This window comes from Bombus pyrosoma, linkage group LG11, assembly GCF_014825855.1.
Source record: "Bombus pyrosoma isolate SC7728 linkage group LG11, ASM1482585v1, whole genome shotgun sequence".
Lineage (NCBI taxonomy): Eukaryota > Metazoa > Arthropoda > Insecta > Hymenoptera > Apidae > Bombus > Bombus pyrosoma.
Genome location: NC_057780.1, coordinates 1,288,550 through 1,314,385, shown reverse-complemented (window position 1 = coordinate 1,314,385; position 25,836 = coordinate 1,288,550). Strand labels below are relative to the sequence as shown.

General features: G+C 39.0%; 1 protein-coding gene across 3 annotated transcripts in view; it reads right to left on the bottom strand.

The window, feature by feature from the left end:
* Nucleotides 1-25,836, bottom strand: part of LOC122573241 (peroxidasin-like) — a 342,454-nt gene that overhangs the window by 287,211 nt on the left and 29,407 nt on the right. Inside the window, exon 1 of one of the 3 annotated variants that reach the window (XM_043739339.1) lies at nucleotides 12,468-12,599. The exons of the other annotated variants lie outside the window; for them this stretch is intronic. The gene's annotated coding sequence lies outside the window, so the exon portion shown is untranslated. Of the gene's footprint in view, nucleotides 1-12,467; nucleotides 12,600-25,836 lie in introns of those variants that run through there. 3 annotated transcript variants of the gene reach the window in all.

The window sequence follows — 25,836 nt, the reverse complement described above, 5'->3', positions numbered from 1 at the left end:
AAAGTAAATGCTGATAATCAAAGTGTAACGTTGTTTACTTATTTTTCTGTGAGTCGGCCGATTTTTGCCGATCCCTTTCTATCCCTCCTCGCCTACTTTTTCCTCGTAAATTCCTATTTTACAGATAACTTCCATAACGTCACACGCTGCTATCACCTTTTCCCTCTTCCCTTCTTCCGTGGGCAATACAACGACGAGAAGAGAGAAGGAGAGAGAGAGAGAGAAAGTTGGAAAAGAGGGTGGAAGAACGAATCTAGGATGACGGAGAACTCGAAAGCTTGGAATAAGGGAAACAAAACGATGCATTTATTATGTAAAAAGAACGAGTCTTTTCCGTGGTTTTCCCCCGTTTGCTTTGTTTTCCATTGAAAATCCCTCAGGATTAATATCGCACTACAAACAACCTGGAAACCACGAGATGGCCAAGAATGAAGAGGTTCTTCTTGAAACCAGGGTAAATAAAAAAAGGCAGCTCCTTGAGTAATTATCATCGTTATTTTTATGGAGATTAAAGTAGAATATCGTTTGTTGCCGCTTGAAATTTGTTTGAAAATCTGTTCTTTGACTTTTTAGAGGCTGATTATCAACAAACGAAGATAGTCGTTTTGCTTGGAAAGTTTTCTTCGTGAAAATTTTTCCAAAGAGAAAAAGAAGCCTCGGTAACGGAGAGAAAATCATTGTCGCGTTTGTATAAACGCAGTCTCGGTTTAATTTCAATCCTTGTTTCTTGCGATAAAAAGCGTGTAATAAACACGATATTGCGTGAAATATTTGTAGTATTATCTTGCGAAGAAATACGACAGAAGGTAGTAAACACTGAATTAAGGACTTTTAACTTCTTCGCTGATACAATTTCGCACGATAGTATCGTTGATACAGATACGATTATAAGAATATGATAAAAATGTTTTACATTGCAATATTTCTTAAATTGCAATTTTGATTGAAAACATAATTACATAGCGGTATCTTTTGAAATTTTTGAACGTTTTCAGCCGCAACGACCACTATATAATAAGTTAGCGACGATTCAATTGAAATTATTTATCAAATTTTCATAATCTCTTAGAAAAAGATGATTTTGTCCGAAAAATTTAGCGGTTCTAACGCTTGACCGACATTTTTTTTTAAATTACCTTTTATGAAAAAAGAAAAAAAATGATTAGTATCGATATCTCCTTCACATTATTATCGTTTCCTTTAATGTTATCACGTAGTAATAGATTATTGATTACGCGGCGTTAACGCTGACAAACGAGTTTCCCGAATTTATTTCTCTCAATTTCAAAAATAAATTAATTACGCACATACCCGTTATAAATGCACTAATAAATGTCGTGTAATCCTATTAATCATCGTCGGAATGGGCGAATAACGAGAGTACGAATAATAATTAATGCCTAATTAAATCGAGTTCTCGATATCGGCTGAAAATATCGATATTTATTAAAATCTTAATTATTTGATTATCATACGACTTAATTTTGGAAAACGAAGTCGTGTTACAATCTCCGAACCATGGCCTGTACTTAGGAGCGAATTATACCTACTTAAACGCAATAAATAGAATTATACTGTTACGTACAATAGATATCCACGATATTGTAGAAAATTTACGACTCCTATTAGGATTATTGCAGGCAAGTCTCAGGGGAAACCTTCTCACGATTAATTAATATCGTCGGCCAGCTCAGATAAATGTCTTCGCAACGATACATTTGTGTATTTTTATAGATTTAGTATTCTCGTCGAATTATATATTCGCTGTTCTATTAGATCGCTATTAGATTCCACCATTTATATTTATTTAATATTATGCGAATGATTTACTATATATATTATTATTAGCATTTCCAAAGTGTAGAGATAATTTCTATATTCCTATTTGGGAAACGAGGAATACAGAAAAAAGGAATAATTTATATATTCAAAGTACGTCTTGCGGATTAATTATTCGAGTACCAGAGATAATTCACCGTTAATAGAATCGATAACGCAAACTACATATTGCTAATAGCCCGTCTTTAGCACGTGTCAATACGTCAATCTTTTCGCTGAACAGGAAGCTTGAAATAGCTAAAGCTAATGAATACGTGCGATTAAGTTATATCCTAATCTGGCGTCATATTCTATTATATTAGGATTTTAACCAAAATTTCATTTTAAGCAATCAGATACAATAACGAAAATTGAACGAATTGCGCGGATAATTAATGTCGTGCACGTATCATACAATCGCTGAAATAACATCGAAAGCAATTTTCCGTTCTATACGTTCTAAAGTATATTTTAGGGGTACGTTTTTGGATTTCTTTAATAACGATACAATCCAGTACAGATAGAATTTAAATAACTGCAAGCTTTTTCATTTGTTCGGAAAGATTTTAATTTCGATAAAAATATTAATCAAACGTACCTCTGGGAATTTTTCTCCAAAATCCATCGCGATGCTGTCCCGATCGATGTAATAAAATTTAAATAACCGAATGCTGTTCTTATGTATATACATATATGTCGTGTTCTCATCAGAGTTAGGGGCGTACAACGAATCTTCACGTGAATTGGCCATCGTTGCCATGTATTATAGATGATATTTACTGATACAAATGTGATTATTACAGAGTGTAACAAGTAATAACGGCGATCGGATGATCCAGATATCGATGACAATGAATTTAGGTTCGATAACAAATCCACGGTCAACGAGATGACGAATGCGATTTGATCCACGATTCTGGTGTGATTCGACCTACTTGTCCTCGGTACAAGTAGAACTTATCTGACTGCCTCTCGGTCCAAGTGGAGCTGCCCTTATATACTCCTCTCCGTATCTCTCTGTACCCCCCGGATCGATCTTTGTTTTTAAGGAGAGCTATATAATTACTCCATACCTCTGTTAGGTACACGTCCCTCCCGTGAACGTTCAGCGACCCGTTATGTCACTTCGAGCCCAAGCCCACTGTCACAAATCTCGGATTAAATCATAAACAACTATTTCTCAGTTTTATTATTTAAGTACAGCTATAATAAAAAGTCTGGACTAAAGTATTGGGGACCTTCCCAAAAATTCATATATATACACATATATACTCTTTTGAAATCTCTAACTTTCACTGAATTTCAATTACCGAACACGAACATGATATTAAATGCAATTTTGCATCGTGTACATTAACCGCGGTAATACAGCGTCTGACTGACACGTCCGCTACTACTGACGCACACGTTGCGTCCATCGAATTACCTCTAAACTACATATATTACGTACACATATCTATTAGACCAACCACAAACAGAGCGATTCTTCGACGCTGTCGACGGGTCTACGTTCGCTTTCTTTTCATTTCTCCTAGACATTTCTCCGTGCTTGTTCCTTTGACAAGTTCGTTCAGCGTCGCTAATGGCCGGATGTATCTGTAAATATAAATTTTTGATCGGAGAACGACAAAGAGGATATCGTGTTAATGCGAGGCGGTGCGGCGCGACGCGGCGATAAGAGAGACGAAAATTGGGTAATGCGGAAGAGCTCTCGGCGATAACGACATCGAACGCCAGGCTCGTTTGATCCTCGGCTTAGACATCGATCCCTTCCAGCGCGTCCCACGCAATCGCGTTAGTTTCACACCACGTGCTTTACAAGGTCTGTCGATCGTCGGCAAAATGAAGTAGGTTCGATGTTCGATGAGAGGCGACAGAACGTCTCTGTGACTATCGATTTTCGCAACGTACCTTCCGCCCTGACATTTGAGCCTCTCAGAAACCAAACTGATATCAGCTCCGCGTTTCCTCGTCAATTTCATTATCTGGACATACGTTTAGTATCCAAGTTTCCAAAAACCAAATTATTTAGTCCCATAAGCTTGCTTATTATAAGAAGATGATACAAATAATATCAGATTTCTGGGAAATTCGTACAAAATTCTATTCAACGAATTCCACTCTTATTCGCTTTCTAATCTGTGGGTGGTTGATCAGTATAGCTTTTGAAATACATTTTCCAGTCTTTGTTTCAGTATTTCCCAATCTTTCCTCAGTCGTCGCTCCCTTAAATGAACTGCAACTTTGTCCACCTTCCCTTTGTTTAGATCGCTCGATAATCTCTAGCAAATCTAATCGAGATAAGATATAGTAGAAGATCGTATCCAAAAAGGATTATTTTAACATGAAATAGTTAAAAGAAGGGACGTGCTCCTAGCTTCGAAATTGCGTCCTCTGAAAATTCGATATTTTTAAAGTACTCGAAGGAGTTTAATTTAAAAATTAAATAAATTCTCAAATCGCTCTGTTATAAAAGGCGGAAAATATACTCTTCGTAAGGCAACGTAATCTATGCAATGCGATCATCACACAGGGTTGCGAAGCCAGGATCCATTCGATCGTCGCATTCTCTTCGTTTCTAGTTACGCGCAACGTATTGTGGTCAATTGGTACGTTTCAAAGTGGCCGCTGAAGTGGGTATATTTATTCAAACCACAATGCAATATCGTTTTTATCGACGATCGTTCTCATCGTGGGGCTTTGGCGTTCTCAGTTTAAAGGATGCAGATTAAATTTCTATCGCGCATGTGAAACATTAAAGTTCAGTGGATCCTGTGGCAGATCGCAACTAGGTAACACGCGTGCTTAGTTATCGCTTACTGTGTCTACACTTACGTGTCTGTAAATTTATTCGAATGGCTATCGAACGTAAAGCGAAATTATCCTGCGAATAACGTTACGGACGCACACGATGCGTCTTCCCTTTCTCCGTGTTCCATACGGATAAGCAACTCGAAAAGCAACGCGTTAAAACAGAAACTATCGATGAAATTCTTCGATTAATTCCTAATAAGGAGAATATGCAATTTGTGAAAAAGAATAGAAGAAGAAGGTTAAAGCGAATACGTTGAATCTTTGTGCGTTTTATTCGTTTCATTTTGTTATTATCCGCGTTCAGAATTTTCGTCAGTTTTATTTCTACTCTTCATGCCCGTTTCAAACATTTTTCCGCCCATTGCGTATTCCATCCATGCATTGCCATCCAACTATTCTCGATGATTATAAAAATCGCAGGGCATGCCATTGTCGGTCAAAGAATTTAATAAAAAAATTCTCGACTTCCCAATCAGCAATATGGTGCTCGGTTATTTGTTAATTTGCCTATCCACTGCACGTGGACTTCGATATATTTCCAACATTCTACGGTTGCCAGACGCAACTTCCCAAACGAAATATTTTCATTGTTCGTTGCAAATATACAAACGATGATTCCTGTCGTTCGTCAAATATAAAGAGCGGACTGTTTCTAAAGCATTGGACGTTAATCGTGAAACGAAGAAACTCCTCAGATGCTCGGCTATGTTTCGCGATTCTCAAATAAAAATTGAAGACACTGGGTATTAAACGGTTAATAGGAACTAACTGGTAGCGTATTTACCGGGTAAATTTTCGTAAACACGTGGCTGTGGGAAGTCGATATCGCGTTGCCATACGTAAGGACACGTAGTGCAATTACACTTGCCCCTCAGAAAATCGTGTCACGTCACGAGAGGATGCTAGATGCAGCAACGTTATACCTACGTGATTCGCAACCTGCAATTTCACACGCGTTTACAGTCGGTAACGTATCCGAGCCTGCGATAATACAACAGAATTCCATATAAATTCATGAAGTCGAATATAGCTCTATATGGATCGCTGTTCCCCGCTCATGATCTATCAATTACGACATCAATTCTCACAACTAAATTTCTAGCAATGTTACTATAACTTTGTAATATCGTATTTTGTAACATCACTGTAACTACAATCGTTCTTAACGAACTTGAAAATTTCGTAAATCGTTATTCCCCAAGTATAACGTGCTCCTACGTTATACGAAGACGGGAATTTAGAGAAAAAACTACATTTGAATATTATCGTAATTTAGCCACATAATAACGTTACCACGGCTCGAATAACGTTTGGCAAGCATTAAAATTTCATAAGCTGCTGTCCCAAAATGAAATGGCGTAGTTTCAAGTTGCGCTAGTATCGAGGTTTCCCGAGATATTACAACGATACGCAAAATTCTTCGAAGAAAAGAGACTTCCAAACACGTTGCGAACGGACGTCAATTTATTTCGAACGCACAGAAATTTATCTACAGGCATCGTATCTGGCAATGAAAATATTCGCGTTTCCACAGAAAGTAGCACAATTTCTGGTTTCGAATCGCGAAAAAGTTAACAGTCGTTTAACGTAGGTTCAGCTTCGGATTAAAGATAATCCAACATCGGTGGTAATATGACGGTACAAGAGCAGAGCGGTAGGATAAACTCGGTTTCCCATGATCTTTTTGTCCCTGGTCGTCGCCTAGATTTCGCGCGACGTCGAATTTTTATGTAAATTTAATGGGCTCGCCCCAACGTTATGGACTCACACTTTATAAGACTCAAAGAAGACCGTAATACGATCGAGGCGCGTGAAAATCTGGGTGAAGTTTATTATGCAAAGGAGGGTTTATTATTCAACGAGATGTAACAACTAACAGGCTTACTCGTGCTTAAGCTTCCCTCGATCGAGCGTGAACTCGTGTTCTGCCTCGTTTCGAGAATGCAATTGTCCAATTTTCGAGGGATAATTTCCTTTTTTTGCCGCAAAGATGATACATTAACGACAAACGAATTGTAACGATATCTCCTTGTTGCACAATAAATTTCGTTTAGCGATAACATAATTTAAATATATTTCCAGAACGTGTCGAGACAAAGCATGGATTACCGTTACGTCTACAATATTTTAATTGCAAATCACCGTTTTTGTACTTCTATATCCTAATAATATTATAATTCTTCGTATTTCTATATTTCGCATCGTCCATGATGTAATTAAAAATTTCAAAACGCAAGAATTTGTCAGAAATCGACCGAATCTCTATTTAGTCTGCAAATGTAGAGGCGAATTCGTTTTCGCTGTTACAAAGTATTTGCATAATATCAAGCTTTGCTTTGCAATCTAGTGTCCGCTAGATGAGAAACGCTATAACACGTGATTCTTCTCCTCGAGAAAAGTCGACATAGTCAACCGTCCGACTGTCTTCGTCCACGTCGATAATGACCGTTTTTACGTTTCCACGATTGTCTTCTTTTCCGCCGACACGTTATTAGCTCGTACGTAACGCGATTTCGTTCGCACAAAGAGGCTGCCAACCGAGATATAACAGCGGCTAGCTTGGCAATTGTTGCTGTTCCCTCGGAAACGTATGGTCGACGATTAAATTTGACGGCCGGACTTTATTGCTTCTCTCGGCCGAACAATTGGCACAGATCGTTGCTGCAACACGAACGCCATATCGGTATAATGGTAACAGTTCTTTTATGTAATTATATTTACGAGGAAAGTCGATCTCAGCGACGTATTAAGTGATTCTTGCGCGTTGTTAAAGCGATTCCCTGAATGATAGCATGCTACAAGCATATTTTATACAGCAATGTTTCCTCTTTACGCAATATTAGGTGGTCCGAAAAGTTTCTTTCGTTTTATAAGGAAATGGATAATATTTTTCATTTTACATTATTTTGTCGAATTACGTATGATCCATTTTGTTCTATCAAGAGAGATCATAGAGATTACAACGTTCGACAGAATAGTTTTCACGTTTGTATAAAGATGCGTCTTTGTGAAAGACGTGTCTGTAAAAGAAAGACACTTTTCCGACAACCTAATACGTGAATATGTTGTTGCAATTTGAAGAAGAAAATGTTTGAATTATGACTAACGATATAATTTGGGGCATGTCGATTACTTGTTTTACACAACTAAATTTAGATTATCAGAGAAATTTTATAACCACCTTGCGTGACTATCTTAGTGAATTTTACAAGTTTCACAAGTTGCAAACGAAATAATTATCCTGACAATTCTAACATTCTAAAATTCCGATGTTCTTTGCCATATCATAAAGTTCCCAGATTGTCAAATCGTAAAAAATATAATTGACAATTTGTGAATCGACCGATACCGCGAATCAACAAATTAAAATAATGTAGGAAAGTTTTCGAAATTATAAATAAACAGCCGCGTTTTGTTACGAACACAAATATTGATGTAATCTACGAATGGACCGATATGAAAATAAATTTGTTTGTCCAGGAATGAAAATCAATTTGAATTCAAAGTGTTATCCTAACAAATTTAAACTGCTCATCTTTCGTACAAACGAAATGAACAATACAATATGGAAGTCATGAAATTATAATGAACTACGCTCGCAGAGGACACTTGAAAAATTAATATTCGACAGCTGCATATTTCCGTTTCGCATTGATTTTAGCTTGAAATTTGAATGTATAACGCGAAGACAATCATTTTGAAAATAACCAATTAACAGCCACTGGAACAAGTGGTGACGTTTGAAAATCATAAGGAAATAAAAAATAACATGGAAACTTAAAACACAAGTAACCAAGACAGGAAACAACGCGGCAAGTGAATATCAAACTGAAGTTGAAACTGAGAAACAACGAAATCCTTTCGAAATATATGTCGCAGACGAAAGGACATCGGGGCTTTTCTTTTGGAATTTTTGGCAAGAACCCTAATACTTTAGTCTAGACTATTTATTATAGCTGTGCTTAAATAATAGAACTTAGAAGTTGTTGTTGCGATACGATCCGGTTATGTTTGCCCGAAATTTGTGACAGTGGGCTTGGACTCGAGGTGACATAACCAGTCGCCGAACGTAGCCACGGTCACGGGATAAACGTTTTTACCTAACAGAGGAAGTACCGATATTGAGGGGCACACGCTGTATTAACAAACAAGCCCCGGGCAGGAGCAACGTTGGCTCTACGCGGGTCTGCCTAGAAACGGCGCCTGGAATTTTGTTGACATCCTCGGTCAATATGCAATTGACAAATGTGATCGTATCGGTCTTTTATTCTTGTGATCACCTTGGCGAGTTTACACACATCGTGTTGTCAGCCAGTCAGAAAGAAACCGAGCGTCACAGCTAACGTCACTTTGTGTTTCAAAATATATTCTACTGAACAAAGAGTTTTCCCCGTTGACCGTGGATTTGTTATTGAACCTAGGAACATTGTCTTTAACATCTCGAGTGTCTAATTACCACGGTTATTTGTCAAACTCTGTACAAAATCATATTTATACCAGTAAATATAATCTCTGTTGCGCAACAACGATGGCTAGTCCAAATGAAGATTCGTTAGACGTCCCTAAACCTAACGATAACTCGACGTATATATTGCATTGGTATACTCATCGTAGGTGTAAAATTCAATAGAGATCAATCGTTTGAATTTATCTAGTATCGAGCTTTACTAAATTGTAACTATTGGGTTGGCAACTAAGTGAGTCATTAGGTGATATTGACAAAATCCGCAATCACCTGGTTGCCAATCCAATAATTGTACAAATTTCTAAACAATTTCTAGGATCCTCGCCTAGAGCGAATAATTACAATTTCATTTATTACTAAATAGATTTCACAATTAGCGTCTCTAAACGCGTGTTTCGTAACTCGCTGTTAGTACACACGGTGCTCAATCAACTGGAGATATCAAATACCAAATTCCTCGTCATTATGCCGAATATTGGTTGTGATGGCTCAAGGGTCTTAAGGTATATTAGGTCCTACTAGTATATAGTTTCAAGGTGTCAAATATCGATTTCCATTCTCCTTACCGTATCAAATATCTGATTTCGTCACCTTAGCGTCTCCGATATCAGCTGCCATGATTTCAATGCTTTCGAATTCGAATCCTACGTCCAGGACTTAGAACGTACTCGATATTGGATCGTGCTACCTTTATGTTTCCTATGTATGCAGACATAATTATTTATCAAGCTGACTCAACGATACTAACAGCGACTGAGCAGCGCTGATGTCCGAGAGCCATGCATATAAACATTTAAAAGAGTCCTAGCTAAGGACAAATCTAAGAAAAGGAGAAAGAAAGATTTTAAAGACACTCACGAGCCTACGAGAAGCCATCGAGAAGAGCGGCAGAATCTTTGAATTTCAACTACCTCATTTTGCATTGCGTTGTACGTAATTACATCTAAATAACAATTCTCACATATATTGTCTTTACTGATTTCAACGTCATCGGTGTTATTCCATGCGTTATTAATTTTTTTAACAATTTTTAATAGTCTATAGCGATTTATTTTTCACTTGCAAGTTACATCGACAGCGGTAAAAGGTTGAATCGAAAGCGCCTTACATTTCGTTTTTCGATATTACCTTCCGTGCAAAGATCCCACCGATTGAAATTGAAATAATTGAATCACGATGCAACGAAGAAGAACGTACGAAAATTCCATAACTCTTTCGTTTCAGTTACATCGACGAAATTGAGTTAATGTTTCATTACAATTAAATTTCATCCATTACTCGCTTCAGGAACCATAGTTTCAGTTTTATTTTCGTCGCGTAGCATTCACAAAGCAACATCGTTGCATTTATTCTACTGTGCCCAATCGATTTCAACGTATCGTATCCTATTACCCACCATGATATGGTTTATCAAGCTCGAAGGATACGAACGGCTCTTTTAACTAAAATACAATTCGTTCTGCATTCTCGCGGAGTGGACTTGTCGTCTATTTGAACGATAGCTACCAGACGAAAGGGAAATTAGAAATTTGACGATACACGCGAAAATCGTTTGACTGCGGGCAACTAGTACCAGCTGATACTACTAGTTGGGAAGCTACGTTAGCGCCGAAAGTGGCTCTGACAGGATCAGAAGCTTTCCCCTCGCTACTACTCGCTTATTCGTTAATCTTTGATCAATTATTCGATTTGGTGGAAAGCGGGGAAGAGAAAAGCTGGGAATTTCACTATAGATCGACAGATTTGTAGTAAACTTTAGATCGCTATAGCGTTACGATTCTTACTTTTTGTATTAAATACAGCGACATTTGTCTGAAATAATAGATTTTATAACAAGCGAATAGAATTTGTTAATTTTCGGTTTTACGGAAAAATTGTACGCACTATAAAGTTTAATTAAACGCTGGATAGCGTAAAATTTAATACTATTCGAATTTTTGCCAATGATATATTGTCGAAACAAAACCGATTGCAGGCACGTAACTGCAAATGTTTCATGTGGATTTAGTAAGTCTGCTGTTATTAACTTGGCGCGTACGTACTCGCGCGTTTCGCGCGTAAATTAAAGTAAATACGTGTACAGATCAATTTTCGAAAACTCTCTTTACGAATTTCCAACTGAATGCATCGGTTGTTTTATCAAAAAATAAAATAAAAAAAAAAAAAGATAAAGCGATACAAGTGTTATTAAATTTTCCGATTAGTTACTAAGACAAAAGTATCGTCGGTATCTTTGACAAACTCTCTTTCTCTGTTTTCCTCGTTCTTTCAGTTTCGAGAGAATTTGGTGGACTTTGGTTGCGAGTAATGTCCGGTATAAACTTCATCTTTGGAATGTTCCATTCTCTCTCAGAAACTTTCAACGTTCATTAGCTTCGCTTCAAGAATTTTTTTCATCCATTTACGGAGATAAGGACCGCCGGTAATCTTTCCTTCTTATGATCCTCGGCCTTGGAACTTCGTTATCACTTCGTTTCTTTCTTCTTCTAAATAAAACCTAAAATACTTCGTTTCCTTCCCTATCCACAAGGCTAACATCGATTTGTTACGCTTCGTTATGCAAACACCATTTCCCTATCTTCTGTCTTACACTTTCTATACGTATTTCCAACCACTTTAAAATATCTCTACGCTTACCGATTCTTCGCCGAATCAATAAATTAGTCACAAAATTACGACAACAACTTTTTTATCCTTCGTTAAAGTTATCGTGAAATATCACGGCACGACGAGACGCTAATTGTAAGTACCGCTTTGAATCATTGGTCTGTCATTAATTCGTATATTATTGATAATAATCAGGCGCTGTTAATAATAGAAATCGGCCAAAATGTGCACGTAATTATGGACGATGGTGCGTTTCATGCATAGATCTTCAAAGTGACGTACGTATTACGAGTCTAAAGGGTCTTCAAAATATGCAGAGAAAAGAAATAAAAATAAATAGAAAGAAAGAAAGAAAGCGATAGATAGAACTTTTATAACGACTAGTAGCCGAAGGAGAACAAGAAACGATACTTGGATAGAGAGAAGAAAGAGAAAGGCATTGGAGTATCGCAAAAGTGGCGATTACCTTCGCCGAAATGCCTTGCCAGGGCAATTTCCACGAACCACAATCCGCGATCTAAAAGCAAGGGAGTTTCAACGGTTGAAGCGGTGATGCGGCGCAAGTTTCTCATTGACCTAAATTCTTTTTCCGCCAGCATCCACTTTGTTCCCTGTTGCTCGAGCCCTCTGACACGCCACGACCCTTCCACGCCACGCGGCTATACTTACGCATTCCAATACGTACACGCAGAAACGTTCTCCATCCTTGGCTTCTCTCTCGCGAGAATGTCGATGAAAATGTCGGAAATTTCTTAGATATTACCTTTGGCCGTGGCGTGAACCGACGCTAAGCGAATTCCAAATTCCACGGTGAAAAATACATCGACGAGGAAAATCGATGGCACCTCGTCTAACTCGGAGTTTAATACGTTCTAGACGCTAGACGGGAATCTTGTAGTTCGAAGCTGTCGCTGTTCCATATTGAACTACGGAAAAATTGCTGCTGTTCGCCAAAGGGAACGAACGACGAGCGAGGAACCTTGGAACGTGACGATGTTTTCGGCTTGCTCTTTGGTGGATTGTAAATTTGTTGCTAAACCTTGCCGTAAAGCATCGCTTCGAAGGTCTGGCCATAGGTAAATGTTACTACTTACATTTATTGGAAAACCTTGACAAATTTGTCACTATCAGGTTGTCCGAAAAGTTCCTTTCGTTTTACAAGGAAATAATAGACGTGCTTCTATTATTTCATTCAATTACGTATGATCCATTTTGGTCTTCAAGACGAAGACCACGACATTTGACAGCTTAGGTTTCGCGTTCCTTTAAAGATGGATCGTTGTAACAGACACGTTTGTAAAAGAAAGACGCTTTCCGGACGACCTAATACTCTCATTTATTGGAAAACCTTGACAGGTTTTTTCTTTCTTCGGTATTTTACATCGTAAGCCGCGTATTTAAGACACTTAATTTGTACCAGATATTAGCAAGCGTTTCGATATTTATGACAGCAGTAGATACGAGTCGACGAGTTCTTGTAGCTCTTGCAAACAGTTTGCACGATTTTACCTGGTTACGTTGCACGAATGCGATCGAACGCTCGATCGTTTGAAGGAATTATCGCGTCTTATATGAAATTTAAAAAACGTTCTAATACAGCAAGTGTCAACGTTACTTCAGCAGATTACCACTACATACACAGCCATACCAGAGCTGTGATTAAACTTTTTAATTAACGGACAATAATAACTAATCGGATAATACGCGAGGAAGAGTGCGCTGCTGAAAAAGCTCCAGCGACCAACGTAAAAGACGCTCGCCCTGAGACTTATTTAATTACCCGTAATTAGCAGGTACACGGGTTCGCGAAGGCATCGATTGAATTAAACTGCGGAGCAATTGCTAAAACGACCTGGAAGCCTCGTCAAGGAACAAGCGCGGTGCTCGGAAAATGAATTCAGAATTTCCCTTTGCGCCAATCAGACGCGAGCTTTTCATATTAGCGACCTTTTCTTTCGTCGTTTCTTCCTTTCTTTTCAGTTAAAACGACGTCGAACCTTTCTGCCTGCACGTTTCGCACGAGAGATAAGAAAAAAGGAAGAAACGAACGTTTGTACGCGAAAATCGAGGCCCTTGACAATTTCGTACGAAGTTTCTTTTTGTAGAACACGGGAAAATCGCAACCCTTGAAAAATCGAAAAGGGAGGATGCGTAGGTCGAGATAGACCAGACGTTTGTAACCTTGTGCTCTATAAATAAAACTTGATCGTTTATCGAAACCGATCGCGCAAAAGGTGAAAATCCGAGACTGCTGAATCGTATGATAAATTTTTCAACGTCGGCCGAAATGAAAAGCGAGCCTCGATTTACACTTGCCTCGGAAAACACGTAGAATTGTTTCTTCTTCGTCGCGGCCACGAATAAATCTGAGACTCGTTCCTTTTCTAGCCTTCACATTTTCATATTACTTTTTGCACGAGTTTCTACTTTGTCTCGTCCCTCTATCTCATCTCCCTCATCATCAAATAGGAAAATATTCATAAATTCAACAAATCGCGCCATAAACAGTTTCGTTTCTATCTCTTTCCTGTGAAATAGGGTTCACTGTTATTAAATTTTCATTAAAACACAAAAACTCGAATCACAAATATTACGATCTTTGGTTCATCACCGTTGACAATTGTTTGGTTTACTTCTAACGTTTCCACGTTTTTCGCATCAATCATACTTTAAACGTGTTTTTATCAAACATAGATCACAAACTTTACAACCCCTGTCGCGGGAGAGCAAGGTCGTTCAGACTTTTATTACGGAGTAAATGAACGAATTGCTTCATTTACTCCATAATAATGAAATAATGTCAAAGTTGCCATATTTGCTCCATTTGGAACATTCGCGGATCGAACGAACGAAAGAGGTCTTCGTTGGTAAAGCTCGCAGCACGAGCGCAAAGTAATCTATTTTTGAGTTGGAATCTTAATCTTTTAAACGGACAGGAGACAGCACACTCTTTGGAATTCTAATTTATTTCGCATTCGATAGCCTGGAAGTGCCGTAAACTCGGAATTTCCGAAGGGAAATTGGAAAACGCAGGTAACGGTACGAGTTGTCGTAACCGCAACCTTTCCATAAAGACATCACAGGCGCACGGATGGCTGGGAAAATCCACGAAAAAATCACATTCTCGTCAGTCGTCGATCAGCAAGCATCGACGCATTCAGTTGCAACCATCCAGGACTTTGTAAAATTGTCGTTACCTGTGTCGTGTATATGTTAATTAAAGACGAAATTAAAGACGTTCCACAGAATGGATAGACTAGAAGACAAAAAGATATGGAATAACCGTAATATTTAATTAAAGAATTATTAAAGCCGATTGAGATTTTAGATAGAAAATGTAGAACAATCGAGTCGGTGCTGTGTATTGTTGACAGTGACTCTGCAACTGGCAGTTTCTTGGAAGAAGAAAAGCACAGGTGCGTGATGGAAATTCATTGTAACAGCGACGTACGCGTATTATTACTATTTGGCTCGTTTCCCCTTGCGCGTGTTTCACATCCTCGACCGTTCCTTCCTTCTTCCTATGCAAATACGGCGTGATTGGCAATTAGCTGTAACAAGCTGACATCCTTCCTCGTACGTGTTTCGCGCTACGTCTACATGCTTATCCGTGATATCGCAAATTTTAAATCGTAAATCATATCGCGAATGTAACTCCAAACCGAATAACCAAATTGTAGATGCGCGAGGAAGAAACAGGAAATACAAAATACTCGAGTAGATCTGTATGGGAAATTTTAGTTCTAGTTATTGAATATTAACTACGTTACAGTTGCTCTCGAAGAACTTTGTTCCTTTTGAGATACAAGTTTCACAATGATTCAGCTATTTCACTGGATTATATTTGACTAGAAAATAATATCGTAAGATCTTACTACAATTAGTTCATTTAATTTAGATTAAACAGGTGTTGGTTAAACAGGAAACGATGGTTGTTTAACGTGAACTAAATACAATAACGTACTATAATTAAGACAACTAAATAATTAATTTGCAACTCTCGTCACCACGGTTCCCACGCTCTTGTCACACGCTGAAAAAGACCACTCGCTCAGAAACAGTAACTGAGTAAGAGAGGCAAGACATCCTGCGTACCACAGGCATCGAAACAATAACCAAATAGTAACGGAATAGGCGCCACTGAGATACACCAGACGACAACCCCTCCAGAGGGACTGAAACCTCGGTATAAAAACCCTCCAAAATAAGCGCTCGCCCCAGTCTCTTGTAACACTTTGAATCATTCTGTTGTAACACTTTGAACCGTCACTCTGTTGGATTTGCATAATAAATTCTATTATCATATACAAAGTTCAATGTCTTCCTCTTATTCGTGAAACGTTCGAACTGCGACACGAGGAGATCTATCGGTTTCGTGATTTCTTGTGTCTCCTACGTGGCACTCTGTCTCACGCGGACCACACTCTCTCGACAACGCTAGTGTCGCGTAAAATTAATGATAAAAAAAGGAGCAGCTGAGCAATAATTTAACTTGACCGTGCTTCTATAATTTTGTAGGCTTTTATTCACGAAAACGATGAAGTAGCCAAGTTAAAATAGTTGTTCAAATCACGGCCAAACTGCGCACAAGACTAGTCTGGTGGTCGAAAGCTCGCAGTTTTTACATGTTGCGTTTGTAGGTGTTGAGGGGCAAGGAGAGCATCCTGATTGCCCTACGTAACGGGGAAAATGTAATGTTGGACCATGTGCAAAGGTCAGGTCGAAGCCTAACGGTTCACTGTCAGTTAGCATGAAACGACGTGGATTTTGGTATGGTTGTTGTCACACTAGCAACGCTATCTCCCCAACTTCTCGATTCACACTCTCTGGCTTCTCCACTGACACTGACTGTTAATTCGTCTTTCTCCCTTAGCATCCCTTTGTCTTTTATCTTAGCCTCATCACGCACGTGTTCCGCGACCGCTCGTGGCCAGGGTCACGCAGGCCTTTTCCGCGTAACTATCCGATCGAAGGACCGATGATACATTGTTGCGCCTGTCGGCACTTGGGCTTTCTCGCGACATTGTTTATGGTTCGCCCTATATCCCTTAGGGCTCTCGTTCACGATACTACAATATTTCGGAGAGTATAAGCCATAAGAAGAGCGAAACGTTTACAACTTGCAAGACTCGACAAATGCGAAACGATGTTTGCTAAAATAACGAAATAAACAAGGAATTAGGTCGGACGATGATTCTTATTGACTCGCTCGCAGAAGATAATCTTATGGAAGTTCATAAACGTATCTCTGAATATTATCCGCCTCGAGCTGAACGAAGCCCTGAGATAAAAAATATTGTAAGAGGATGCTTTATCACGGTACTCTACAGTACCTTGTTTTATCTTGCTTTCAAAACGGTTTACCCGTTATTCTACCGTATATTCAACGAAATTTTTCAACGAAAGGCTGTCGAGTGCTCTCCAAGTAACAGAAGAATTTACGAGAGAAAAAATGGTGAAATAACTAAAAAAAAAAAAAAAAAATAAAAAAGGCTACGATTAGCAACATTATTTCGTAATTAAGAGCTACGAGGTCCGTTTCGCTTTATATGTCGTGTGGAAAAAAGTTTTTCCCTCGAATACGTAGCTGTTATTTGTACGAAGCGTAGCTGAAATTGAAGAATAATTTGGTTACGACCACGGCACGATAATTGAAAGCGGAACGATGAGAGAACAACGCTCCGACGTTGACTCCGCATGTGCTGTCTAAAAAACAAGAGAAAAGCGGACAAATAGATGGCCAACGAGACAGTGCAGCGCTCTTTTGTTGCACGTACGAGAGAGTAAAATAGCCGAACAGTGGCTGTTAACCTACCCCACGACCCGTCTAACATTTGCGATTGAAAACTTCTAATTAGAATTCATTAACTCGTGAAAATTACCACTATGCTACCATCCTTCGCGTTATTCTCTTCGAGTCCAACTAGAAAAAAATCGTCATCTCGATCATTTCCTATCGCCTACTCGACTCTTGTTTCCTTCAAGTCGCTATACTCTCGAGGATTAGATTCAACTCGAATCAAACATGGTATAAACTCTTATAATCCAAGTTACAGTGCCACGTCAAAATAATTTACTTATAATTCTCAATGAGAATTGATTGTAAATAGTCTACCAAATAAAAAAAAAGACACTCTCGAGGATCTTTGGTGCTATAATGATACAACGATAATTAAATCAGTCTTTTATTCCTTCGAGTTTCCATATCCTTAAAAACCCTCAACTACGATTTATATTTTGTCCTCGATTATATTTTACATGAAATCAAACTTATGGTAGATGAGAGTGTATACGTTCAGATGCGTTTGGAACTTGACCGATACAATCGCGCCAGTCGTGTCTCGTAATAGCGTTAATAAAATTTCGGAATATCTCGCACAAGACACGCGGTATATTTCCAAAAGGATGTCTACAGGTGTTTGGATACTTTTGTACGGCTATGTATGTTTCATTGATCTCTTTGTACGGCGTTTTGTCCTGTCCTCTTTTGGTCGTCGCTGATCGGCCCATTCGTTAACGACGTAATTAGCCGGTTGCCCTAATTGCTGTTAGTCCAGACGGAAGCAAGTTTTCCTGCTAAGCGACGCTCGATTCGGCTGCTTGTCGCAGTTAACGAACTCGAATGAATACGGTGCCAACGGGAGTAGAAGAAGAAACCGAATTGCGCCACTCTGGTTACGTCCTTCTCTCCTTATTTCTCCCTTTTCCCTGCGCCTTTGCTCCTCCGATTCCCTTGCCTGATATTTCATTATCAGGGAAGCTTTCCCCGTTGACAATTTGCTCCTTCGCCCTCGATATTTCATTATTGGGAAACGTACTTCTCTGTGATTAAGGTCGCTCCTTGCTTGCCAGCTCCGCGATCGAAAACCTAAAGCTTTGCGGATGCATCGTTTCGTGCACCCGGATCCGGTTTAACCGCTTACAATCAGACTCCTGGATCGTCAGGAGAAAAACGCAATATCAAGCGCGAGCATGGTTTCTCGATGGAGCAGAAACGTAAGAATTGATCGTGTAGTAAGTGGATTAGTAGACTGCGAACGTTTGTGTAAACTTCTATTTTTATGATTTGATTCCAAAGAATGAAACCTGAGGTGTATTAGTTTAACATAACTTTAACAATGTTCATTTCGATATCGAGTGCGCGTCGTTCTAGATCGTAACGGGTGCACGTCGAGCTCAAACGATGACGATACACAAGCGATACAAACTTGATACAAAGTCGGTACGAGCCAACTATGCTATCTGCCTGACTGACTAACCGTGCAACTATCAGCGACTACCCTGAACTGCTATCGAATATCAACTATGACGGACTATGCCCGACTATGGAACAACTATGACGGACCATGACGGACTACCCCAAGCTTCCCCTCGTTTCCTTTTTTATAGGATGCCGAGGTCCTCGGAAGAGAGAGTTTTCTTCCGACGTGGGGATGGAAAAATCCGTAGGCAATAAAACAAATTTTCTCTTCGACGGCCCATGGTTTTTTAGTAAGTCCCAGGATTTATTCTTTTACGACGTCCTGTTCTCAGCCGTCGTTTCGACGTCCATTTGACCGACACATGTGCTTCAACCCTGGGACTTTTTCTACGGCCATGGACCGCTACAAACCTATGCAGGGATTTGTTTCAGCCGTCCAAGGTTTCGATAAAAGGAAAGCATAGGATTCTTCGAGAAATTCACAACGCACGCCTTTACAATTAATCATAGAACTATGGCTATTTATAGTAGTCGTATTACCCATTTTCTCCAAAGTTTCTCAGAATAATAAAAATGAGGACACAGGCAAAGAAGAGGGAACAATCTACAGTCTGGTTGAAGCAGATAGTCGTTAGCTGAAAGCGAGAACAACGTATGACATCGACGTGAACAGAACGCCCTGGTGTAAGTAGATCGTTGCCTTAGAGTCAGATAAACCTAAACTAAAATCTCTGGTTTAAGTAGGTACACATTGTCATTTTAGAGTCAAACGAACCTTGTTTCTGCTGTTTCCCGACGACGATTCTATTCCAAACAAGCTGCTTCAAACTTCGAACAAAGTCCGGCCAAAGGTTGGAAAACATAGTTTTCAAAAATTGCATTTTAAAAGTTCGCTGGATGCAGAAGATTTCTATCGAACAGAAAAGAGCAACGACGGAGCAGTCTTTAATACGGGAAAGTTGCAAAAGTTAATAAATTAGACACGAATTGTCTGGATGACGATGTTAAATCAAAAAAGTTGCCAACTTTTTTCTCAGAATCGTGAAAGTTTGAAAATAATCATATAGCAAAGCGCGCAAGCCGTGACCCAATTATGGCGTACGAAAGGTTAATACCGATATTCTAATGACGCACCGTACACTCCGAATTTCCTTACGACTCTAATCCAATTACAGATAAAAATCCCATTAGTATTATTAAACGACAAGCTATATCTAGCTATTTTCATCGGTGCGCGTCCGTTGTACTTTTATCTCCGCGAAAAATCTCCCGTCAGGAAACTAACTACGTCATTTAACGTTATTTGTTCCAGATGATTTATCTTTGCACGCGAGTAACGTTGGAACTACTGTTCGTTTCTTGGAGAAATAAAATTAAGCAAATTTTGTTCCCAGTAAATAAAATATCATACGCTTCAGCGTGAATTTTCATATAAAGATATATACCAAGGAATGAAATCGTAAAAATGTCTTAACGTTGTTAATTTCTCCATATTATTACATTTCTCGATAATATAGAATATTAATGTACTTGAGAAGCAAAGAACTAATTAACGTCGTTGAACATGCGCAGACACTGAATTTCTTTCTTCCGTTATCGTCTTATATTTTACTCTAAAAGCTTAAAGCAGCGATCTATAACTTCGTTTGTTCGTCTCCAAAAACCTAGTCCAACGATTAAAAAGAAAAATGCGGAAAATCTTCGAGAAGACTGAAATTAGCTCGATAAAAGAAGCTTTTAGCCTCCTCGATGTAGAATGTATTAATAAATTCCTAACGTTTATTTCTTTCCTTGATAATTTACGAAGATCAGTCACACACACACACACACATACAGAGGATCAGTGCTGTACCGATATTTCGATGTACCAAAATACTTCGATAAAACTAACGACTTTGCTGAACAAAGAAGGCTGCAGAAATTCCTCTTTTTGTATCCATCGCCAAATTACCTAACATCGGATAAAAAGACCTGACTCTTGTGTACCGCACCCCGTTAACCCACTTCAAACCTCGATTACGAAACTACACTAACAAAAACGTTAATCCCATTAATGCTGCTAAACAAGGAGCTTGCTATCTCTGGCCGATCGTCTGGCATTTGTCCGTTGGAACCAGAGATTTCAAGGAGAGGCTATTGTCCAGCTTTCGTTTCGAGAACGCAACGAAACAAAGCCGGTTGGCCAGCGTCGTGTTTTCTTAAAGCCAGTTTCGTTTCGCGGACAAACGAAACGAGAGACGGGGAGAAAAAGAAAATGGAGACGAAGATGTAGGAAGAAGAAGAAAAGGAGAAGAGAAAGAAAATGGAACACCGCCGAATCTCGGGACCCAAAGACCCATTAACGCCGCACAGTGAAACTTCCCACACGAATAATGCAAATTATCTTTGAAACGCCCCGAGCTACTCGCTCGATTCTCGTCACTCGACCTCGTTCCTCCGCCTTCTTCTGTTTCTTCTCCGCATTTCCACGCGTTACATCGCAACAGAAGAATTTCCAAATTATTAGCTACATTTCTATTCATAAGAATTACAAGACTCGTTGATCTTCATGGAACGCAAACACAGATTATCAAGCAAACGACGAATCGAATTAGAACGCTGCATTTGTATGATATAACGATCTACGTATCAGGTTGTCGGAAAGGTGTCTTTCTTTTGCAGACACGTCTTTTACAACGACGCATCTTTGTACAAACACGAAACCCAATCTGTCGAACCTTGTGATCTTCATTTCGATAGAACAAAATGGCTCATACGTAATTCGATGAAATAATATACAACGGAAAATGTTGTGCATCCATTATTTTTTTATAAAACGAAAGGAACTTTTCGGACGACCAAGATGAGACTCCTAGAAATCCTATAACGAATTTATGATTATCCGACGACTATCGCGATTCCCTGATCCAAGCTCTATCGAGAAAATCTCGCGCGAACTCGTCGTGCGATCGGTTAACGATATACGAAATACAATTTATGGCAACGTGAAAAAGATAAAATGGATTTCAGATGTTGCATCAACGACTCGCGTAGCTATCGAAAGTTTCATTGTATAAAATGAGAGAGTTTAAAAGCTTGTAAAAGAATTTACCACAGAAAAGGACAAGGTAATAGCGTCCTTTAATACGATAATGAGGAATAGCGGTTGAACGATGGGTCAAGCGATATTTTGTATCTTGTTACCAAGAATTCCTAACACGCGCATATCTTCCGTGTTCTTGATACGAATGATCTTTCAACTTGGTCGCTTTTACCCTAAGGGATCCTTTAATCGTCCTCTGAAAAGCGACGACGACCTCACGACAGAAACGAGTTAATCCATTTACATTAACGCAACCAAGGGACGCGTGAAATCCGGTTAACGTTGGGTCGCCAAAAGCTTGGAGCACGGAAAAGCTAAAATCGAGAAACTGGAGTGCGTGCTATTCAGCCTGCGGATCAATTTTTCAGCGGGTCAATAGCCCCTCTGGCATCGAAAAAGGAAATAGTGGATGATAGTAAGGGGATAAAAACGACAGTCGTTGACCATCGGAAACTGAAAAATATTGAAATGATTTTATAAAAGATTCGTTCGCGTCTTTTTATACAAACGTCGAATTAATCTCGTGCAAAGTTAAGATCCGTTTACTCAGTGACGTAGAAGAATAGTAATGGGAGAATGATTTTACAGAATTTTTAAGCTATTGCATTTCTCCATGAAATATGATAATTCGTGTTTTTAAACCGGTTGAATCGAACAGTGACCTTTACGATGAAATATGCATGAGATAATACCGTAAAATAATTTCTAGAAGATATTGCTTCTGTGCAAAATTTTCCAAACAGTTTATCACATTTAAAGAGATATTCGTTCGAGTAGATGGTTGTTTTAGAGTCGGACAAAATGTAATAAACCGTTACCTCAGTCTCGGACAAATCTGCAGCTTATCGTTCCTTAACGACGATTTTATTTTAAACAATCTGTTTTAATCCTTTCGCTTCGGCAGTCCAGTCCGCCCAAGTGCTCTCCCTGTACGGAGGCGCGCGCCACAAATGCGCACAGTGGCGATCTTAAATAACAACTGTGCTGAATAAAACAATAATGAAACAATCTTTGCTCCAATATGATCAGTATAATTTACATCTTTAATATGAAGAGGCTTACAAAATTACAGGTAATACATTACATATTTACATATTTACAAGACTTTACGATAAAATGTTTGATATAATTATGAATAGTAAATTATTGAATTAATTATGAAAAGTAAATTGGTCAATATATTAATATGTAAAGATTAGTAACATAATTCTGAATGATACATTTTGAAACAAGGACCTATACATAAGCCAACATTGCAATCTTTACACTCATATCGTGATATACGGGGTGCCGATCGTCGCCGCCTATAAGCGGCACCCGTACCTACAGGTCATCTAGCCGGCGCCGCCTATAAGCGGCACCCGAAGCGAAAGGGTTAAACTTCCAATGATATCCGCTTACCGAATATTAGCTTTACAGTTGTGTCACTCGATTGTATTAGGTTGGCTACTAAGCGATTGCGGATTTTGTCATTAAATGGTATTGATGGTATTAGTTGCCAACCCAATAGTATAACAACCTATAACGAATCTTAATCGCGACAGAGAAAAATATTACTTTCACTAGCGTCGGGATACAGGGATTTAACGAAAACGATGCAGTGTAATTAATAGCGTTTTCAAGTGTGTTGCGCGAGTGTTCCAACATCGACGAGGTTAATTCCGCCATACGCCTGTACCTCTCGTTAAATATACGCGACACGATCGCTAGAACATTCATAATATTCTATTATGAAATGCCGGTATCGCGGAAATTCCCGATTAGAGGGTTTTGCGTTAATATCCAGCGTGAACGTTCTAATTCCCCGAGCAGCAACCAGTTACCGGTTTATTAAAACTGTGCTCGTTCTCGGGTAAACATTATGCGCGAACAAGAACGCGAAATTCAAGTATGTTTCTTGTTCGTCATATTTTATTCAACGTTGTAGGAACTTTCTTCTGTTCGTGTTTGCGCGCAAGGCTACTTTCCACCTACGTAGCCGGTGGTAATCTTACTTGGAAACTGCATAAAGGGTGAGTGAATAAGAATTATCTGAAGTAGTCTTTAAAATATTGAGTTGGCAGCTAAGTGATTGCGGACTTTGTCATTGCCATCTAATGATTCGTCGCTTATTGGTTTTATGAAAAAAAAATGTCTTAAATGAAACCGTGTTGCGTTTCGAAGAATTCATCGGATGGATGCAATTTTATTCTCTGATATCGTATATTACCAAGAAACTGACTTCTCGATAAAAACAATAGAAATTGAGTTTACGCTCGATCTATCATTCGTAGATTATTTCTCGCGACTGACATCTGTTCACGAAATTGGAGAAACTTCCGCCAGAGGAACATTCGGAAGATTTAAACGCTGTAAAAAGGACTGTAAATCTAGTCGCGACATAGTAACGCCTTCGAAGTTTCATCGGAACAAGTAAAAAAAAAACTTGCAGTTTCCTCGATGAAATATGCGCGTCGACCTAAATGTCCAATAAATAGCAAAAGAAAGGTTTTCTTCGATCTTCAGACGTTTTCTACGCAATGCGAGAACGTTCAATGTAAAGATAATATTTGCCATATTTCCAACGTACTTACGTTTATCCATCTTTTATCACAGAAGTAGTAAATATTTGTATTGCAAACCGTTCTATACATATATTATTTCGTAAAAAATTTTTGCAGCTCAAGGACTAATATTAGCTAAATCCCTACACTCACAGAGAAAGCTTGTACCTTCTTCCATCAAAGATACGTAACATTTCGTACAAATAAAAAGTTGGAACGAGAAGAAAGAAACAAAAAAATTGCCTGAAATTCCAATCGGTTCTTATTTAAAGCACTTTCCAAAGCACGACGCCTGGTAAGCGGAAGTTTCACAATATCCAACACCGATAACTCGACCCATTATAACCGGACTACCAAGCGATCTCTTGAAAAAGCACCGATCATTTCGATTCCACCCTCGCCGCCCGAAAAACAAAGATCTTATCGAGTGCCGCATTTGCCAGAGCAAATGATATTCATCTCCCCGCGTTCCCTGCTTTTTTTCCACCGAGGATTTCATAAATTATTTGCACGAACCCGGAAATTGAGCGGCCGATTCCGATCGTCCATAATCTCGCATTATACTAATTCCAACGAACGTTCGATAGTTCGGCGAACAAATGGGATTAGATCGAGCTGGCAAGTTTCTCCATTCGATCGGAACAACAAAAACAAGAACGGACTGTGGAGTGCCGGTTCTTTGCCGGCCCTTTTGTCTCCGAACAGTCCATCATCCCTCCAAACTGTCACCCTTTTTCCCTTTTGTGTTTTTATCCCTGCAAGATTAATCCCTTCATTCTTCGTTTCGTCCTAGTCCAAGTAATAGCGGCCAAGTCACTTTCTACCGCCCGATCTCGTGGAAATTTGCCCATTCGAGCCGCTACCATTAACGTTTAAACAGAGATCATATCGTTTGATCGTTTTTAATTCGAATTCGAGACGATCTCATGAAAAATTCATTGCCGAGCGTTCCATTATTCGTGCGAATTCGATGTTGCGTGTCGTATAGCCACGGTCGCTGATGAATTAGCTGAAAAAAAAACAGGCTTTTTGTTGCTCGAAAGCGATGCTTAAGGGACGAGAATGTCACATCCACGAACAAAACTCGTAAATACTCTTACTCTTCGACATCGAGATATTGCCAAGCAGGGCAGCGATCATTTTTCGAAAGCCATAATCGCTTAATTATGAACCGTGTTGCGCGTAGCAGTAAACATTATCTTTCGAAGATCTTTCTCCGTATCAGGGCAAAATTTCAAAATAAAAATATTATTAACGTTGTTAAATCGTGTACAAGATGATTTAGAACTGTTTAGATAGCTGTAAT